Source organism: Eptatretus burgeri, chromosome 4, assembly GCF_056783735.1.
Source record: "Eptatretus burgeri isolate ZD-2024b chromosome 4, Ebu_testis_v1, whole genome shotgun sequence".
NCBI lineage: Eukaryota > Metazoa > Chordata > Myxini > Myxiniformes > Myxinidae > Eptatretus > Eptatretus burgeri.
In genome coordinates, this window is record NC_140964.1 from 29,213,173 (window position 1) to 29,232,036 (window position 18,864).

An 18,864-nucleotide genomic window follows, 5' to 3' on the forward strand; every position below is an offset into this window, starting at 1 on the left:
CCATCGGTCCTCGCTGGCAGCTGCGGGTGTTCTCCATGGACGGCAGACGTCTCCTCTCCTCTCTGGCTGGCAAAGGCGCGATCAGGCAGGGGCGTGCTGTACCACTCGGGCTGCATGGCACATCATGAAGCAGGCACATAGACCAGTGCTAATCGGAGGTGCCCGGGTGGGCAGATGGGAACGACGCCACTCTCGGCCGATCGTCGGGGCACAGCCCAGGAGTTCGTGCAAGGAAATTCATGTCGCGGAGTTCGGTGTGGGGCGATTCATATCATGTCGTGGGGTCGGAGCGAGACGATTCCACAGCTTGGGGTCATCTTTCCGGAAGTGGAGTGGAGCCACTTCCGGCCATCTCTCCAGGGCCGCAGGGGTGGGGGGCAATCAGAGTGCGCAATTCAGGTGACTATGCATCGCTTTGGGGTGCCCCCCACCCCGCCATTTATAAAAGGCGGATCGCGAAGCCGTGTTCTCTCGTTCTCTCTCGTTCTCTCTCTCGTTCTCTCTCTCGTTCTCTCTCTCGTTCTCTCTCTCGTTCTCTCTCTCGTTCTCTCTCTCGTTCTCTCTCTCGTTCTCTCTCGTTCTCTCTCTCTCTCTCTCTCTCTCTCTCTCTCTCTCTCTCTCTCTCTCTCTCTCTCTCTCTCTCTCTCTCTCTCTCTCTCTCTCTCTCTCTCTCTCTCTCTCTCTCTCTCTCTCTCTCTCACACACTCTGGATTTCCAACCAGCCTTCTTCAGCCGCCTGTCATCGCCTGTGACTCCGACTTCACTTCTCCACCCTTCTCCGCCCACACATCGCTGACTCCACCAACCCACCTGGTCCTGTCTATCAATCCGCCCACTCGCTCTCGACTTCGCCTTCTCCACCCAAGTCCCTCCCTTCATGCCCGACAGTCGCGTCTCATTCTTTGGACCGACGCTAGCTGCACGAAGCGCCACAAAGCAAGAAATGGCGCGCCAGCTGTCAGGAAGGTACCGCCCAGCAGAGTATCCCCCCAAAACATATTGGTGGCGCCATCAGGCAATCGTGCAAGGTATTCAGAGACCGTTAGCCTCATCTACTCTCCTCCTTTTTCTCTTCATTAACTCCTCTTCGTGTGTGTGTGTGTGTGTGTGTGTGTGTATTGCAGAATATTATAATTAGTATTTAGGGTTAAATCTGCACTGTGTCTACTTTTGTAAGTTGCTTGTATTATTGTCGCACCTCATGCTTATTTCTATCCCTGCATTACCCACACCAATAAAAGTATTCACTATACCACATAATTTCCTCGCCTGGTTGTAAATAAATGATTATTAGAAATGTCCCAGGTTCCTTTTTGCCTGTTCTTTCATTGATCCAGCATGGTCCGAATCCTAGCTTAGCCGGGACTTCATTCCCAACGGTCCGTTCCTTTTAGCCGGTACATGCTTGCAGTGTTGCTCGGCTGCATCTGATCCAGTAAAGTGATCCGGTTGGGACAAGGCGTACCGAGGGTGTGTTCCCCGGCAATTAAATCACGTGATTAATTAGGTAGCCCGGTTAACCCATAGACGGGAGGACCCTAGGTCACACGGTTGAGTTATTGGCGTTCACGGTTGGTTAGCGACCCACCGCATCACGGAATTATCCGTGTGCGACGGCCTACAATTCCAGGGAGTCTGGTGGGAGCCGAGATAGCTCCCCCCCCCCAATGGCCCTCTTACCCAACCCCCGGCCCATACATATATATTGTTACAGATTTCAGAATCCGGTCTGATGAATGCATCCACACATCCAGGTCCTCAGACAGTTATTTCCTAAAATGCATGTCCAGATTAGCCCCATCCCCATGTCTAATGGGATTTAAATGTGATACATTGAGAAGGGTAAAGAAGATATTCTCTCTCTTATGGGAAGCTGTTTTCTTTACGACAGACACATTTATGCACATATTTCTTTCACGAGCTCTAATGCCCGCCTTTTTTTCTTCAGCAATATTTACACACATTTCTTTCATGAACGCCGAGGCCCACCCTTTTTTGAGCGCATGGGTTGTCATGGTAACGGTGCGCAAGTGGGGCAGGGTGAGCTTGGGGGGACTCTGCGCCCGCCGAGTGGGGCCGCCATTATACAAAGATTTGGAGGTCCGTTCTGGGAAAGAAGCGCGAGCAAGCAAGCATGAGCGAACAAGAAGCAAGCAGGCGCAGGAGGAAAGAAGCGAGCAAGCGAGCGAGTGAGCGTGTGGGTGTCTGACCAGCGCCAACAACGGGACAATTCGCCAGTCAGTTCATCCTTTCCAGTGCTTGAGCAAGCGAGCGTGTGGTGCGCGTGTGGGTGTGAGCAGCGCCGACAACGAGTGAGGCGTGGGTCAGTCACCATGTGGGTCACTGGACGTCATCAGTTTCGTGAAGTGTGAGGAGCTGCCCGTGTCACAGCACCAGGATCTAAACCTGTGACAGACGATTTCGGTGCCCCCCCTCCCAGACGTCGACTGATGTTCAAGGCTGATTTGAGTGGGTGCATGGCAAGTCCACAGTCCAGGGACAGTTGTGTGCGACTGGGTAAGGTGGGTACAGAAAGCGATGGGTTTCGGACACACAATTTTGATGCAAACACCGAGTTTAGGCATTCAGCCTTTTTCGCACGGTATCAGCAGTGTGGCCATTTGAGGTAAGGGAGGGGATGGAGGGTGAACATACACCAGAAACAGATTTTATTAATCACCACCAGGATTTGGAGGAGGGAGAGAGGTTTGAGAGTTCAGACTTGAGCTTAGAAAGATGTCCATTTCTGGCTCTCCTGAGGGTATATCCACACTTGTTCTGAGCTTTATGGAAGGAACTGAGATTACCTTCAGTTTGATTTGCTTTCCATGAGGCAAAGGCAAGTTGTTTCAGGACAACTGCCTCGCCACAAGCTTCAGTGAACCCAGGGTGGGAGGAAGGGTAGCACAACTGAAAATGAGAGGGGATAAATCTGTGCATGAGGGAGAGCAAGTTTCTTTGAAAGAATTCCCAGGATGAGTTGATGTTGGAGAAAGTAGCGATGTGAGACCAATCTAGAAGTTTGATGGCTGCTTGGAGACTCTGCCAGTCGGCCTGAGTGAAATGCCAGACTCGACGGCGGTGAGGTGGTTCTCTGATAATAGCTAGAGAGATGTCCACTTTTACAAGCATGTGGTCAGAAGAACCGATTGGAGCAGAGAAAGAACAGCAGATATTTTCAGGGAAATTTGTCAAAATCAGATCCGGAAGAGATGGATCCAGAAGTAACATTGGTTGAGATGGAAATTGACCGATTGAGTCAGTCCCAATGAGTCGCAGAAAGCTTTTGCTGAGGTGCCATGACAGGTGAGAGAAGTACCCACACCTCGTCAACTGGCATGATGACAATTGAAGTCACCACATATAAGGCAGAGAGTTTGGATGAGAAGACAGAAGTTGGTCCATGTTTTCGGATAGAGAGGTGTCAATGGAGTCACACTGTTTGGTGGATGGTACAGTACACATATATACATGAGATGAGAGTGGTCGGGAAGCCTTAGCCAGAGGTATTCCTGGGGGTGTGGGGAGTGAGGGCAGTGCATGGAGAGTGAGGAATAGAGTCTTTGATGAAGACAGCATCTCTTCCACCAGGCCAAGGCTCAGGTCTGTCATACCGGAGGAGGGAGTAACCAGGGAGAGATACTTGGGAGTCAGAGACGTCTTGAGGGAGGAAAGTTTCTGTTAGGCAGATTACGTCTGGTTTGTCAGTGGCAACCTGTATGGAAAGATCTGAAAGGTTTGAGTGAAGGCCCCGGATATTTGAGGTCCACACTGTTAATGAAGTAGGAGGGGAGAAGGCTTTGGGTGGAGAGGGAGGGTATTGGAGGGGGAGGGTAAGACAAGGGAGGAGTGGGGGAGGTAAGGAGAGTTGTTGAAAGAGTGTGGGGGATTGCAGAATAGCGAGGGGAGGAGGCCAGATGAGGAGGAGAAAAGGCTCCGTGGTGCTGGGGGAAAGGGGGGGCAAGAGAGGGGGCAGAAGGCAGTTGAGGATTTGAGGAGTTGGAGTGATGAGATGGAGGTGAGAGGGCAGAGGAAGGAGGTAGCTTTGTGGATGTGAGGGCAGGCAACTTTGAGAAGGGTGAGTGAGGGGGTGAATGGTGGGAGAAGGGTGAGTGGGGAGAGTTGAGGGAGAAAGGTGAGGGGGGAGTTTTTGAGAGAGGTGAGAGGGAGGCTTGGAGGGAGAAGAGTGTGATGGTTGCTTTGAGAGGGAGGGGTGAGAGGGGTGGGAAAAGACATTTCTTGATGGATGCACTGAAGGTGAGTTCAGAGAATGGAGAGAAGAAACGTAGTAACAGTTGGATTTTTTTTGGCAAGGTGTGAGGGAAAATGTAGAATTGAGAGCAGTCTGTTGAAATAGAAGGAGAGTCGTGATTTATGATACAGTAATGAGTACCACACGTGTGAAAGAGGAAGATGAAGCATTATAAGAGATCATTATTATTATTATAATTATTATTACTAGTGCGGGCCCGTAGGTGCGTGCCAGTATGTGCAGCTTCGTTCCTTCACTCTCATAAACGACGACTGGATTGGGGCATTGTTTCAATTAGATCGGACCAACCGTATCATAAATGGCCACAACTTGGGAAACATACTCAGGTCCCCAGCGTCAATTGTGATGTTATATCAAACGAAGAAGAAGAATTGTGATGCCCCCTCTCTTTCCCCCCACCCTTCCTCTCTCCCCCCTCCTCTCCCGCCCCTCTCTCTCACCCCCACTCTCACCCCCCTCTCTCGCCACCTCCTCTCTCCCCTCACTTGAATTGTGATGCCCTCTCTCTCACCCCCCTCTCTTGCCCCCCTCTCGCCCCTCCTCTCTCCCCCCTCCCCTCTCCCTGTAAATGTATTCACAAATGTCTACCAAGCACAACAATTAACTCAAACCTTGGGAAACAGCTGTTTCCCTTGGGAAAATTCAAACCTTGGGATTAATTAATAATTTGAACAATTAATTCAAACCTTGGGGAAAAAAAACAGCTTTCAAACCTTGGGAAACACTTGGGAAACAGCTGAAATGGATAAAGAACGATATCAAACCTTGAAAAGGCACATACTCAGGTCCCCAGCGTCGATTGTGACGTCATACCAAACGAAGAAGAAGAATTGTGACGTCAATCGTGCAAAAAATAAAAATAAATAAATAAACAAGCAGTCATAGACTGGTACTTACGAAATCGTCAACTTGACCTCTGACCTTGTCTAATAAAAGCTGTCTCCAGAGAAGGTAGCAACGCAAACCAGAAGTTTCTACGATGTTTCTGTACCAAACCATCAAAAATCGAATGTTTGACCTCACTGTGACCTTGACCTTTGACCAAAATCTAATCAGCGCTGGCCATCACCCTCCTGAATTACGCGGTGTAATTTGATCTTGGTAGCTTCTTCCATTCTCGAGTTATCGTGCCTACAAACAAACAAACACACACACACACACACACACACACACACACACAAACAAACAAACACACAAATAGATGATGGAAGTCATCAATATAGACGAAATCTTTAGATTTGGTAAGTAATAAACATTAATTGTGACGTCATTCGTGATGTCATAGCACCGTGTCCTGTCATTGGTTGACAGATGTTATTGGTCGTTACTGGTTGACAGACAATATATAGGTCGTTATTGGTTGACAGACATTGGTCATTGTATCACGTTATTCTTTTTATTACTGCCAATTATTGTGCTATTATTATTAATACTAGTGCATGCCCGTAGATGCGTGGCCGTACGTGCAAACCCTCCCCCCCCCCCCAGCCGTGCAAAAAAACTCAAACCGTGCACCAGAAACAACAACCACACAAGCCGTTCCTTCGCTTTCGCGTGCCCGTACGTGCATGGCTGTACGTGCAAAAAGTGTATATATATATATATATATATATATATATATATATATATATATATATATATATATATATACTTTAAAACCGCTTGCCAGAAACAACTACACAGGCCGTTCCTTCGCTCTCGCATGGCCGTACGTGCGTGTCTGTACGTGCATGGCCGTACATACAAAAAAAAAAAAAAACTTTCAAACCGCGTGCCAGAAACAACAACCACACAGGCCGTTCCTTCGCTCTCGCATGCCCATATGTGCGTGGCCGTACATGCAAAAAAAAATTTTTTTTCAAACAACCACACAGGCCATTCCTTCGCTCTCATAAACGACGACTGGATTGGGGCATTGTGTTTATCTATAAATGCAGATAAGAAATCGAGAAATTATTAGCATATATTAAAAGTCATCACGATCCAAAAGTAGTGCGTGCCCGTACGGAATGTTCACATCATTCCACGAATTATCGCTTGCATTGAATTAACAACTGCTGTGATACTTACGCACAGAGTTAATTAAAATCAAGTTTACCTCCCTGTCTTTGCTTGCCATGACATTCACTGCCATTTACCATTGGCACTCCTACCCCACGGTAACTAAGGCACCGATCGATCCCCATCGTAAGTAGCACGGCACGTGGCGTCATCGTCGGCCGGCCATGCACCGGCCTACGCAGCAACCTGTCCTGTGATTGGTTGGTAAATAAATGGCCATAACTTGGGAATCACTTGTCCGATTAATATCAAATCTTGAAAAGGCACATACTCAGGTCCCCAGCAATATAGCAGGCAAGTTTCATTTAGATCGGACTAGTGGTTGTCGGGAAACAGCGGTCACAGACACACAGACACACAGAGCTGGAATTATAGATAGATGAAATGAGGTCAATGAGATGACAAATGAAGGGGTTGAATGCAGACTGCAGAGCAATGAGTAAGGAAACCCGTCGTTGTGAATCGTTTTTACCACCAAATTGAGATGTATTTCGTTGGCAAGCATGTTGAGTAGAGCTGAATTCCTTAACACTTCCAAAGGCCACAGCGTTTTGACAATTGGAAACAAAAAAAATGTTGTGCACTTTTTTTGATAAATTATTTTTGGAACAATTTTTCTTCAATAAATAAATGATAATAAAAATTGTCTCCATGTACACACCTTTATCTCGTTAGCAACTCTTCATAAACAACATCGCTGAGGAAACGGCGCTTCTTCTTTGTTTCCTCATCCGTCCAGGGCAAGAAGACGGAGGCTGCTGGATCTGCCAACGTTTTGACAAATCATTAGTTTTAACCAATTATTCAATTAGCGCCAACGTATTTTGCCTTTCGCAAGGAAAAACACGAAGAGAAGAGAAGAGAAGAGAGGAGACCCGTAATGGCGAACGCGGCTGAGTTTCTCTTCCCCATCGACCACGGCTACGCAGCAACGCTTCCTGTCATAAGTTGATAAAAAATGGCCGCAGCAACGGTTCCTGTCATTGGTTTGGTAAATAAATGGCCATAACTTGGGAAGCACTCGTCCGATTAATAGCAAACCTTGAAAAGGCACATCCTCAGGTCCCCAGCAATATACCTGGCAAGTTTTCATTAGATCGGACCAGCGGTTGTCGAGAAACAGCGGTCACAGACACACACAGACACACAGATTGCTGGAATTATAGATAGATGCTGTTATCATTATTCTGAGATATCTTTGGGAAAAAAAATGGCATGATATGGTGATAAGGTGGAACCACACTTCAGCTGCGATATATACACCTTTCCAACACTGAAAAAAAACAATAAAATAGCTGTAACTTGGGAACCACTCGTCCGATTAATATCAAACCTTGAAAAGGCACATCCGCGCGGCCCCCGAAATATTCCTGGCAAGTTTCAATCAGATCGGACTGGTGGTTGTCGAGAAACGGTGGTCGCATACAGACACAGACACACTGCTGGAATTATAGATAGATGCTGTTATCATTATTCTGAGATATATTTGGGGAAAAATGGAATGATAAGGTGGAACGACACTTCAGCTGCGATATATACACCTTTCCAACACTGGAAAAAGCAATAAAATGGCTGTAACTTGGGAACCACTCGCCGATTAATATTGTTGCGAATTCGCGCCCGCCGGCGTGCGAACGGCCACGTAACTCGAATCGCGGCACGTCGCCCACCGGACGGACAATTCTGTCGTGACCCTCTCGGACCAACGCCGGGAGCCAGTCACGGGTGGGGGTTTAACCTCACCATGATCGTGCCAATTGCCCACCCGCGCAGGATAGCATTGCTCGCCAAATTCGATCTACCTCAGTACCTGCGCGAGTGGTCAACCGGGCGATCGTACCACGCCACAGGCCGACTCCGGACACGAACCGCTTAAGCGGTCCGTTCCGTGCTAGAGTAATAACCGAGCGGTGTTATCGTCGGCCTTGATGGTTCCGATTAATTACCAGGCGTTTTAAACCCACTACGAACCCCTTACGTGATGCAAGATGGAAATTCAAACAAAGGAAAGGACGCAGCGAAACGGGGACAAGTTCACAAGCAAGCATTTTATTCACGCGACACACGGAAAGCACGTATATACAGCCATACAGAATACACAAAAAGCAAAGGCAAGAGTTAAAACCGGATATGTGTACACACGGCAACACTTAAAACAATACTACTTTAAGGACAGGCGCCACCCACAGTCATTTACACAAACCCAAAGAAATGAAAGGACTTCCCTTGGTGCGGCCGTCGAGTCCTCCTCCCACGACCTCCACTCCGAGCTCCGTCTCCTTCGCTGGCCTCCACTGCCGACTCGACCAGACTCGACGACGATACAGCTCAACTTCAACGAGCTCCTCGGGCGCTGCGAGTTCCACGAGCTCCACACCGATGCAGAGACACTCGACCACGACGACACAGCTCGGCGATGACCCAACAACGACTTCAGAAGGAGGCGAGTTCCACGAGTCAGAGAGAGAGAGAGCGAGACCTCAAGCCACCCCACTGGAACAAGGGAATAACCAACCAACCGACAACCGCACGCAGAAGAGCGAAGCGGAAGAGGAGGAGGAAGAGAGGAGGATGAAGCGAGTGGAGGAAGAGCGAGAGGAAGCGAGAGAGAGTGGAAGCGAGAAGAGCGAGAGAGACACACGCCCCGCCCGTGTCCGTCTTTTTTGCGCGGGGATCCGCCCTTCGCTTCGCCCCATTTTTGGCTCCACCCTCCTTCGAGAGGGTTCTCGAAAAGGGGCGTTCCCTCACCCCAACCGCCTCACGCTGTCCATCCACCAATCGGCGGCGAGCCGCCCTTCCCCCTTTCCTCACACCAAGCGCGGGGAAGAATGGCGGGAAAAACCCACCAGCATCGTTGGCGGTTTTTGTTTGTTTGAAATAAAAGATAGAGAAAGAAAAACGACTAACTGAAGAATCACAGCCCGAATGGATCACATAAATTCCCTCTATACAACGGGTTTGGGCTAACTACACATGTACCTATCGAGATATCTCACCTGAGGGCCCTTTTTGGTGTAATGCGAATTTCCACAGCCGTAACGCGAATTTCCACAGCCGTAACAATATCAAACCTTGAAAAGGCACATCCGCGTGGCCCCGGCAATATTCCTGGCAAGTTTCACTCACATCGGACCGGTGGTTGTCGAGAAACGGTGGTCGCATACACACATACACATACACATACACACACACACACACACACACACATATTGCTGGAATTATAGATAGATGCTGTTGTCATTATTCTGAGATATCTTTGGGGAAAATGGCATGATAAGGTGGAACGACACTTCAGCTGTGATATATACACCTTTCCAACACTGAAAAAAGCAATAAAATGGCCGTAACTTGGGAACGGCTCGTCCGATTAATATCAAACCTTGAAAAGGCACATTCGCGGGTCCCCGGCAATATTTCTGGCAAGTTTCAATCAGATCGGACCAGTGGTTGTCGAGAAATGGTGGTCGCAGACAGACAGACAGACAGACAGACAGACACACACACACACACACACACACACACACACACACACACACACACACACACACACACACACACACACACACACACACACACACACACACACATTGCTGGAATTATAGATAGATTAATTTTTTTTGAGAAAGAGTTTTCATCAGATTAGGTAATGGAAAGGTTGTAGAAAAAAATTGTGAGGTGACTGGTGAATTTGGATTGGTAAATGCAGAGGGTGGAAACAGATGACGTGGTTACAGGAGAAGTACGTGGTTACGGGAGGTGTATAGTCAAAAGTGAATTTATTTATTTACTTACTTTCAAGTAGGATTGCGTAACATTCGGAAAAAGGAAGGTTGAAGTAAAATTGTGGAGGTGCATGATGAATTTGGAACGGTAAACGCAGAGTGAAGCTATTGGGTCGATGAAACGTATCAGGAAGATGGTGGAGAGAGACACGTGGTTACAGGAGGTGTATAGATAGAAAGGATACAAGGAAGATTTTTATTTTTTAATGGATTTTTGAAGAATAGGTAAGATTCGGGAATGGAAGGTTGGAGGAAGAAATTGTGAAGGTAATGGCGAGAGTGGGTCAGCTCAAGTATAATAAAGATGGCATGCCAGCTGTAAGAGGAAGAGGAAGAGGAAGAAGAAGAAGAAGAAGAAGAAGAAGAAGAAGAAGAAGGAGGAGAAGGAGGAGGAGAAGGAGGAGAAGGAGGAGAAGGAGGAGAAGGAGGAGAAGGAGAAGGATCGGGACTCGTGGGTATGCTGGGAGAAAGGTATTTTTTCTGTTTTTTGGGGGGTTTTTTTCTTTTGAGGTTAAGACAAGAAACAGAGTGATAAGTTGGGAGGGATGGGGGTATTGGGAAAGTGGGGAAAATAGGAATTGAAGGTAATAGTGAGAGAATACAAATAAAAACGATCATACACCTGGAGGGGAAGGATGGGTAGGCCTCAAGGAATCCGGTAAGACAAGGTCGACGAAAACTCACAAAATAGCATGATTTTTGAAACAAAACTGAAGCAGGAACACATAGAAACATGCAGGTGAGAAAAATAAACAGTTAAACGGGACAAAAATCGACCGGAAACTTAACTTTGAGAAAGTCGGTAGAGACCCCTGAGAGAAACTTGCTGTTGCTGCAAACCTTGAACTGGATGTACATTGTACATATATATTTATTTATTTATATACACATACACACATAATTTCGGACCTGATACATCCAATTCATGCCTCTGAATCCGTTCCATATCGATAATAACAACATCATAAAAGATAGGTTCATATAATACAACTGTTTGTGTAATAACGTTTCATCGAAAACACAATCATTCACCTGAAAAAACACGCGAGCCTTAAGTCTATTCAGCAATTCAGCCAAGCGTCTTTGCTGACTGCTCCCTTATGAATAAATCACAAATGAGATGGCCATCGCTCAATCAGTGTCAAACCATAAACCGGCCAAGGCCCTCTCTGCATCACATTGGCTTAAAGCTTTCGGGCGGCTGTGGAGGAGGGAAATAAACAAATAAAGCTTCCATTGCGAGCGCTTGGTGATTCACTAAATATCTTGGCCAAAAAATTTCCCCAAAAATGTGAAACAGGTTGAGAGAAGTTGTTTTCAGAGAATGTTTTCGTGTGTGTGTGTGTGTGTTTTTTATTTTATTTTTTTGCGGTGGTGTTTTTCCAACTGACTGCACCATGCCGTTTGTGAAACAACTCCACATTTGATGGTTTTCCAAAATCCCAAGTAGACCACCTAGATACGCTTCTCCACAAACGTCGTCCCTGGCAAGGACAATCAGAATTCCCCACTTATATGGTTGCTATTTTGCTCATTGCACAGTAATCAAGTCAATGAGGAAGGAACATTGTTTGCTAGATTGAAGGCTGCTGCATGGCTAGATCTGGCCACAACATCTGGAAGGAATAAGGGCCAATTTGCTTTGGATTCCAATGGAACGTCATGGCCCTCTGTACGCGTGAAAGCCATTTAGGGTGCGTGACGCCACATAACCTGGGGGATAACAAGGGCGTGTGGTTACAGAGAAGATGGGGGTAGACAAGCGTAGGGTAACCGTACAAGGTGGACAGGTAACCAATGTAATTCAAATGAGCATTTGCTTTGGATTCCAATGAAATGCCACATCTCCACATAAGTGTGAAAGCCATTTAAGGTCAATGATGGCACATCATCTCAGTGACAACAAGGGCATAGGATATTGCAGAGAAGTAGCTGGGGTGGACAAATATGGGGTACCTAGACTCGGTGGAACTAGACCAATGCAATCTAAATGTGATTCCTCCCAAGCAATAATTGCTGTGTTGCCTTCACCGAGGCCTGCACAACACATCAGCTTATACGTCCTTTCAGCCACGACCGTCATTATTCAGATGCATCACAGAATGGTGACCACATGCACAAACAGCCTTTTCTGATCGAGCGCATTGCTTGCAGATTGTATCGTCTGAGGGAGAGGGGAGTCAAAGGGAGAAGGAATGGTGCAATTTGCTGTAATCAATATCCCATCTCTCTCCACATGCACAGAGCTCAAGGGCTGCATGGTTATTGATGTACTTGGGCATTGCTCATCACTTAGTACACTCATTCATTAATCCAATGCTGGGATCTTTTTTTGTGCTGAAATTTTGCTTGTGTAACGTAAAAAGCAACAGACTTGATGTACGAGTTGGGTGGGGGTGCAAGATGACACCGCTCCCCATTCCACGCCCAGATAATCTCCTCGGTTATGGTTATCTGTTCGGTTTTCAGAATGTGAGCACAAGATGGCTCTCTGGCTGATGGTGCATGTAGCAGACAATTTCAACTGAAAAATAGTTGAGTACACTGAACGAGAGGATCAACTATATATCTGGGGGCTGGGGCTGGCAGATGTATGGGGGAATGGGTGGGGAAAGGAGGATCTCACCCCACATTTCTTGTAGACGCATCTCACATTAAAATGCAGCTTAAAATCCACTGTTTGTTGTCATTACTCTATATATTATGTACCTGAGCAATGAACACTCACTCACAACAGGATTGCATTAAGAATGATTTGAATGTGAAAGAGAAATAAATAACTGACAAGCAGCACGTATATGAAAATGAATTATCATCATATAACAATAAAAGAACTAGACCGGCCACGCTTGATGACAAATCCCTCCAACATCTCCCCAGTATTGTACACCTCGGACCTTATCTTATATACCCCTTTCCCCCTCCCCACCCCAAAATCCTGATTGCTTCCTCCTCCTCCCCTTCCATTCACCTTCTAACCCTTCTACCATTGATGGATGAACCAGGATCTGTTAAATTACATGTTTGTACCACAATGCTGTTAATATTCACAGCTGTTGTCACATTGTCATGAAAGGTGCGTACACACGTAAAACTGCAATATATGTCAGTAACCTGCCTGGGCGATAAAATGAATAGCCTTTTGAAAGGTTGTTTGTGTCCTTCCAAGAACAAGGTTTGATGGAATGATCCTGAACACAGGCAGTAAATTCTGTGCCAATTGGAGAGCTCCGCATGGAGAAAATTTTCTCTCTGATGCGAGCATTTTGCCAAGGTGTCTCTATCTCTATCTCTATCTCTATCTCTATCTCTATCTCTATCTCTATCTCTATCTCTATCTCTATCTCTATCTCTATATATATCTCTATATATATATATATCTCTATATATATCTCTATATATCTATCTATATATATATATCTATATATATATATATATATATATATATATATATATATATATATATATATATATATATATATATATATATATATATATATATATATATATATATCTATATCTATATCTATCTCTATATATCTATATCTATATCTATATCTATATCTATCTCTATATATCTATATCTATATCTATCTCTATATTTATATCTCTATATATATATATATATATATATCTATCTATATATCTCTCTCTCTCTCTCTCTCTCTCTCTCTCTCTCTCTCTCTCTCTCTCTCTCTCTCTCTCTCTCTCTCTCTCTCTCTCTCTCTCTCTCTCTCTCTCTCTCTCTCTCTCTCTCTCTCTATCTATCTATCTATCTATCTATCTATCTATCTATCTATCTGTATCCTGTTCTGTTCTTGCGTATGGCAGCTTGGCTGCCTGGTAGCTATCATTTCTTGGAAGCACAGCTTTGCTATGTCACTGATGCTGCACCCCTCTACGAGTACACTGGTACTCATTTCACCAACCTCAGAAAGATGACAGGCTGAGTCAACCTCATCTAGTCATTCAGCGCCCATCGGGGCTCAAACTCAAGACCCGAGCATCCCAAGCTCGCCGCTCTCACTGCTAAGCCAGCACCAGGCTTTCAATCTCACCTGGATTGGTGTCATGAGGCTTCTGTAAAGCTCGATGGTAAAATATTTGATTCTGAAACTGATAAGATGTCTCCTTTCAAAACCTGGCAAATTATTTACCTGTATCAATAGAATGTCAGGAAAAATTGCTGTCAGGTTGAAACGAAAACGATTCCTGGGAAATCGATCACAACCAAGGGAAGTAAAAATGCTAAACTCATGCTAAAAGGCTGTGGGAGTGTGGGGTGGGAACCCATCAGTTTGCTGAAGGAAGCTTAGTGTAGTGTGTTAAGGGTTCAACATAACCTGTGAGGCCTGTTTGGACTTGTGTACTTGAGTGTGCGGTCATACAAAGTACACTTTGCCAATGCAAACGCTTGCTTGTTTGCACAGCCCATGAACCATCACCGTGAAGTCTGAATACCGTACATCGGTCATGTTTCACCAAAAGCTTATCGCAGTCCACATTTGTTCTCATAATCATCTTGATTATATAGCCTAGGCCTATATTATCGGCCTGTCAAAATGTTAGCACAGATATGGGGAAAGCTCCAGATTTAAAAAAATTCTCAATACGTGTTTGAGGTTGAATTAAACGAATTGAGAAAATTGCTAGATTATTCAGAAAAAGGAACCAGACGGTTTATGAGTGAGGAAACATTCCTTTATTTCATTATTATTTATCATCTATATCTGAGCACAATCTGCAGGATAAGAGCGCAACCCCAAGAGATCTTGCGGACAACCATCTGCCCCCAATCATGGAAACGACACCTCGTTCCCAGACTCCAGCATTCCCTCCAGCCCAAGATACCAAGGCCGTTTTATGTCACTTAATCCAGCATGATAAGCACACGAAGCACGTCGTATCGGCAACACTGGGGTTACAAAGCTGCCTCGGCACTGGGCGCACACTCATCAGAAGGGGCCCATAGTGCCCAAAATTGCTTTTTAAGTGCACCCATCATGATACATCTCAATAAAGAATGTATAATTTAATGCTAATTATTATTTTTTTTTTTTTAAACCATTTGAAATCACCATCGCTTTGCGGCCGTTTCCATGCTTGCATGATGTAGATAGATATTTTGTATACAAATATATGGAAATGAGGGCCCACAAATTTGTTTGGAGGTGGGCCAACAAAATGTTAATCCGGCCCTGTTTAATATCAGCCTGTATCGTCTTCTTACTATTAGTAGAGCTATAGGTGGCGAATCAGATATAGGTTCCACGACTTTCAAACTAGCTTAGCTTCTTATGTCGACTCAATATGGTATTGGATGGAAAAGAACAGAACGGCACTTCGTGACCCACACCTTGACCCCAATTCAGCCTCCTTTCATCCATGTGTCCAACAGATAAGCTTTCTGTTTTATTGCAATGGCAGTATATAAATTGTTCTCCATGTTGGAACTGGAGGAGAGGGTGGAGGGGAAGCAGGGCGGTCGTGGGGAGTGAGGGAGGTTCAAGTGCAAAATTTGCGACAACCGGAAGGTTTCTGGTTTTGAAACAATTTTCTTCCTCTAATAATATACAATACAGTGGACTTGCACAATTAGGAAGCCAAAAAGGGGGTGACATGTAATGCTAGTTTGTCGACACCTCAAGTCTGCAGTGTTGCTTTTTAATGGCCACCTCACGGCACCGCTCAGCCAGGTGTGGAGTCACCATCTAGCGATGCACGAGCTCTGAACTCGACTTTCAGGTTAAAACGTACAGCTTACAGAAGAAAATCCTGGAGGAATTCTGGTGGTTTGGGGACAGACAAGAATGACTTGGCTGTGGCCACAATCCATCCATCGCACAATGTGATGGTGATGTACAGAGGTGTATTATAAAGGCAGATCATTTCAAATAAGGTAACCCAGTCGTTAACCTCTACTGCCCATTTTACAGCTCATTTGTCACCATCAAAGGGGCACGCAAGTTGCCACCTCCAGCTCATAATTACAAGAAATCGGATCAGAGAGGGGCCACAAGACCCCCATTTTATGGTCTACAATACCTTTATAAATTTATTCCTTTGCCGAAGCTGGATGAGAGGTATCGGAGTTATATGCACAGTATAACTCCATTAAAAGGATCATTATGGTGATTCGGAGTGGGTAATTGGTTGGCGATCCAATTCATCCCTTCGTCGACCCAAACAGCACATTGATCTAACGGTTGTCCTGGGCAACAGGTTATCCATTTCTGCTTGCTTGGAGGGTTAGGGTTAGTGGAGTTTCGACGCCTAACCCACTTCATCCCACGATAAACAGAATCAATAGCGCATCAAAGTCAGGGATAAAAAAACGTTAGGATCGGTGAACTGGCCAAAGGCTTTTCATTATTCCGACATGACCAGACATTTCACGGTCAAATTTATATCCCTTTCCATTAAGACAAATACATCAACAAAATAGCATGGAATTCTCAATTTCTCTTAAGATTATTTTTATTATTATTATTATTATTATTATTATTATTAGTAATATTGTTATTATTATTTATTTTTACGAAGACGGTATTGTCTTCAGGTTACTTGAAGTTATTCTGATTCTGATGTTCTATACTCTGTTGGAGCTTATCGGTGTTGCCAAAGAAGTTAGTGACAATGGTCACGTTACATGGTTTGCCATTGCCTTTCCAGCCTGTAACAAGTGGTGCCAGGCACAACAAATCCCGCCCATTTCAGGCATAAAGTTATTTTGGGGATCAAATTTAAATTTGATACATCCTTAACCTGAATGTTGATTATAAGGAATATTTTAGTCTTAGTTTGAAGTCAATTAAACCATTTTTGACGAAGTTATGACCGTAAAATGATTTTTGATTAAATCCTGTAATTACAATGTCCCTCCAAAGGCAAGCCTCAATCCACATTTGGCTCTTGTCAATGTAATATAAAGGTGAAAAGCGACTCCACAAGTCTTCCACAAGATAAAGGAAGAATTTGGGGACCCATGAAGTGGAGTAAAGTTAATAAAGTGCTCTACCTTGGAATACATTTCCCACCGGAGCAGCAGAATATAAATACAAGAAGAGGATTTGAGGTTTGATAAAGACTTACCATTAACAAGGAGAAAGCGCTTTTCATTTTAAAAGTTCTTCCTGACAGGTTTGTATAAAAGTCCAGTATGATCCACATAATAATTCATTTCTTTAATATATATATATATATATATATATATATATATATATATATATATATATATATATATATATATATATATATATATATATATATATATACCATGTCTACCCAATGATTGGTATCAAATTCACAATCCAATTGACTTTCACTGTCTGTCCCACAAATTAGAATTACAGGAAGGAGAAGGATTATTTTTCGACCATCCATCCATCCATCCATCCATCCATTGGGACCATACTCTGTGCAGAGCATTGATGCTGCCTAAACAGCCTCCTTGGTATTGGACACAATCCTGGACAGGTCACCACTCCAACACAGGATACCAGCAAGCTGGCACTCGTTTTACCGACCTCAGAAGGATAGCAGGCAGAATCAACCACACCTGGTATGAATTCAACAGCAAAGCTGGATTTGAACTCAGAATCCATAGGATCCCAAACCCACCACCCTAATCATTAAGTCAACACCAAGGATATTTTTCTACCTCTCCTAAGACTGTCATGCTTACCTTGACATTTCTGCGCAATACGTCTTCAATATTCAGTGGTGCAATTGTCCGAGTATCCGCTCTGATTTTAGGAGATCGGTGGTTAGAACCCAATCCCGACTGGGTCATACCAAAGACTTCATAAAAACGGTATGCACTGCTTCCTTGCTTGAAGCTCAGCATTTAAAAACGACAAAGCACAGAAAAAAAAAACCCATCGGTTGGCAACCGTTGCGCAGAATTGATGGGTCTGATGGCCTCCGCCTGCGTTGATGTAATACTCCCACCTTTCCCTTTTCCCAATAATTCCGCAGGTACCCATCAAAGTGAAAGTAGCCTTTAATATGTGCCAGCCTCGTGTAAGTTTAAATGGTACACACAGGGTGTGCATCAAACCCCCACCCATACCCAAACCCCTATACCCTTTTGCACAATGGGCAATTTGCACCCGCGAGTGAGCCGGTAATGGACCGAAGTGGTGTTAAGGAAGAGCGAGCTCTGCGGTGCAACGGGGCTAAATAATTCATTCACACCCACTATCACTCCCAGGGTCTCATCCTCTGACTTTGGCCAAAGCCCATCATCCCACAATGCGATTTATTTATGAGAGTGTAATTTGTAATGGCGTTTTCAGTGTTGTGAGCACTGCAGGTGTTTCGGTCAACTGTAGGGGTTTTATGGAATCCGATGATAGGGTTGTGTGTTTACCCAACGTACCATCAAGCGCATTACTGGATTAAAAAATGTCACCAAACACCATCAAGTGATTTTCTGGGTTCAAAAATGTCACCAAACACCATCAAGTGATTTTTCTGGGTTCAAAAATGTCGGTAATTAAACTTGAGACAGAAACAACTGCAATTTGTCAAAAGAAAAGGCTCAGGCCAAACATTTCGACAAGCGGGTTGCCTTCGGAAGCCGTGCAAGAAGCATACCTCTGCCATTAACATCCCTGGAGAAAAGAGTGCAGGAGAAGCAAGAGAAGCCTTTTTTGATTGGCAAATGAGACCTCCTTGGAAAGGAAGTGGGGGACAGAGTGCTGGTGTGGGAAGTGGAGGTAGGTGCGAGCTTGAGAGTAGGTGACG